At 57.8% G+C, this 3,245-nt stretch overlaps 1 long non-coding RNA gene across 1 annotated transcript; it reads left to right on the top strand.

Moving 5' to 3' along the window:
* The first annotated feature begins 1,596 nt into the window (after positions 1-1,596).
* LOC148594694 (uncharacterized) lies at positions 1,597-2,744 on the top strand. The gene is made up of 2 exons (XR_015913374.1): positions 1,597-1,803; positions 2,438-2,744. It is a non-coding gene; the product is annotated as an uncharacterized LOC148594694 (long non-coding RNA).
* The last annotated feature ends 501 nt before the right edge of the window (positions 2,745-3,245 follow it).

The following is a 3,245-nucleotide window of genomic DNA, read 5'->3' as shown; positions in this document are numbered from 1 at the left end:
TAGTCCCTACAGTAGTCCTTAAGTTAGGATATTAGATTTAGCAAAATAAATAGGACATACAATTTAATTCAGTTTCTGGCATGCATTTTCCTTCAATGCACGTTTTTGATGAAGAATGTGGCATACATGTTCTTTGTGGAAAAAAAAATCAGGCATAAGTTTGCCTTTTGTTGCTCTTTTATGTCAAGTTTACTGCATGTTACACTGAGAAAACTTCTAAAATGAAATGCAACAAGTCTACATAGTTACCGTGCAAATTTCTCATGGAACATTTTCAAGTTACATGAGAAATATAGTGGGGCTTGGAGCATAAAGAGAGATTACAAAATAAATCTGAACCACGGAGACGCTGAATTGCAGATCACTGCCATTGAAAAGTAGTGCTAACTCAGTACGTTATTGCTGTGAAAACATACGACGTGTTAGCTGCTTAGAGGAGGACGCAGAGAACATTATTACACCCTGTCTGACGCGCTCCGCGCAGCACTAAACTGTAACTATCGCTAATCTATGCAAGTGGCATAAAATGCCATAAAACTCAAGTTCGATTATGGGTCTAGTCAAACGATGCCAGTGAAAGATGGACGAGGATTTCACCGCAGAAATGTGCCAAGTGCCCGCCCCGCGCTTGGGCGCCGCGCGACGCCGTTGGGCTGCGTTCAGCTCCCGCAGGAGCCCGGGCGGCACCTGAGGAGGGCTGCAAGGGCAGCGCAGTTTCCGCGCGTTCTCGCGCCTGGCAAGCGCGCGGCTCCCTATTTTAGGAAAGGCTGCCTATTTAAATGTCATTAACTACCCAATTAGTACAGTCTGTTCCTCGCTAGCTGCGCAGTGCCGGGATAATCTTTTAATAGCTAGCCGCTATTCAGCAATTCTGGCAATTACGCGTTGGTACATTGAGCGACAGTCGAGACGGAGCTCCCTCAGCATGTGCCCCCGCTCCGCGCTCCGCGGCGACACGCGGTGCTCGGGAGCCGCGCGGCCGGGGCTGGGCTGCGCGCTGCGCTAACGCGGCGCCGGGGCGGCCGCGCTCTCCCCTCGCACACGCACCGGGAGCAGCGCCCCGCGCTTCCCTGCGCCGCGGCATCCGCGCGGCTCCACCTGCCGCCCGCCCGCGCAGCGCCGCGCGGCGCCCGGCCTGCCCGCCGCCCTCCGCAGGGGGCGCCCCGCTCCGCCCCGCCGCGAGGCTCCATCCCGCCGCGGAACCCACAAGTTTCTTCAAAAAAACGAAGGAAAAGCCCCGAACCCGCGCGCAGCAGGTGCGTGCGCGCACGCGGGGCAGCCGCTCCGCTGAGGGACGCCGCAGCCGGGCGCAGCTGCCGCCAGGCGCTGCCTCCCTGCGCCGGACGCTGCCTGTTGCGCGGAGCTCCCGCGGGCGCTGAGCCGCGCTCCGCAGAGCCGGGACACTCCCCGCCACCGCCGCCGCCGCCCTCTGCGCAAAACCCGCTGCCCCCCGCGCTGCCCTCCCGCCAGGCGCAGCCGAGAGGAGGCAAAGTTTGACCAGCGCGCAGCGCCCGCAGTGACGGGAGCGGCGGCGGCACCGCACGACGGAGCCACTTACCTGCGCGCAGCGTCTCCCGCAGCGGCGGAGGCGAGGCGGGCAGGCGGGAGCTCCGCTCCCCGGTCAGAGCGGCGCGGAGCGGGCGCTGCAGCCGCCCCCCGCCCGCGCCGCGGGGGGAGCCGCCGCGAAGCAACACGTTCGGCTCTGAACTTTGCCGCTCCGGCCGCAAACAAACAAATAGAGCCCAGGAAGGGACCTCTCCCATGCGATCGCAGCCTGCTCGGCAGCCGCTGCCTCTCTTATTGGTGCGGAGGTTATTTATTTATTTGATTTCAACCCCCCCCCCCCCCGCCGCCACACACACTCCCCCCTTCCCTCTCTCGCCTTCCCCTTCCCCTCCCTCCCTCCCTCCCCCCGGCCTCTCCTCCCCGCGCGCCTCCTCCGAGGCGGTTCCGCGGCGCGCAGCGTGGCCGCCGCTGCTCTGCGGCCGGCGGCAGCGCCCGCTGCCCGCGTGCCGGGCGCGGGGGCGGGCGCGCAGCGGGGAGGCGGGCGCGGAGGCGGGCGGGGAGGCGGCGGCCGGGAGCTGCGCGCGGGCGGGGAGGCTCCGCTCCGCTCCGCTCCCCTCCGCCGCCACGGCCACGGCCACGGCGAGCGCGGCGGGGCCCCGCTGCGCTCCCTCCCGCCGCCTCTCGCTGCGCGCCCTGGCCTCGGCGGGGCCGCCTTCGTGTCGCCCGCGGCCCTTCCACCTGCCGCAGCGGCCTCCGCGTCCCCGCTCCCCTCCCGCCCCCTTGGGAAGCGGCGGTCGCCCTGGCAGCGCTGTGGGAGACGCCAAGTTGGTACCAACTCTTCCCCATACTGCGGTCGGGCTGGTCCCCCTCCCCGCGTTCCTCCCTGGCAGTGAATGAGCGTTTCGACTGCTCTTTTTTTTTTCACTTCCAGGGGGAAAAGTTGTTCGCAGCCCTACAAGACACAAACAAGGAAATTGCAAATGTGCCGGGAGAATAAACAGTTATTTAACAATATTGCTAGGCAATAAAGCATAAATTATATCCCAGTTTCTCTTCGGCTGACAAGACTGAGGGTGTGAAGATTGCTTTTATCCTTAGTCAGTCAATGAATTTATGTAGAATGTATGAATTTATGTATTTGCCATTTCAAACAGAGGGTACAAATCTTTCTTTGTGCAGCAACTCTGTAATTCTACCTTTGTCAACTAAAGACAATAAACTAGAAAGATTAATGTACATTTTCTCTTCAGTAGCAAATCCTATTGTCAAACGGGGAGAACTTTTTATTCAAAGGATTGGATCAATAGTTGACTTTGTTTTGAAGCATTTATTTAAGAAGGTTCTTAAAAAGAACGAGGTTCATGCTCTTAACATCCTTAAAGAAATCTCTCAAAGGCAATTATTCTATTTGCCAATCTAGCGGTCACTGCCATGTAGCAACAAAAAGCATGAAAGCTAGACGTAGAAATCCCTTTGGGTGCAGACCGCGTGCTTCTCAACTGAAAAGAACAGTGGGAAATTAAAAAGGGAGATGCACTTTAAAAAACACATTTATTTGAGTCTTTTAAACAGGCTTTAAACAGGTGAAGCTTCATCTCCACCAGTAAGCTTCAAGGTCGGTTAAATTCAAATGATAGATGTCTTCCATGGCTGAAAGGAAGCCACAAACGTTGTGTAGTGTTTCATGGTCAACGTTCAAGAAGTTGACTTTCCAACTGCCATTTTCATCTGTAAACTTT

Source organism: Tinamus guttatus, unplaced genomic scaffold (assembly GCF_059628265.1).
Source record: "Tinamus guttatus ecotype Peru unplaced genomic scaffold, ASM5962826v1 Tinamus_guttatus_pri_ptg000213l, whole genome shotgun sequence".
In the NCBI taxonomy this organism is placed as follows: Eukaryota; Metazoa; Chordata; class Aves; order Tinamiformes; family Tinamidae; genus Tinamus; species Tinamus guttatus.
The sequence above is the reverse complement of the archived record's forward strand: the minus strand, read 5'-3'. Positions and strand labels throughout refer to the sequence as shown.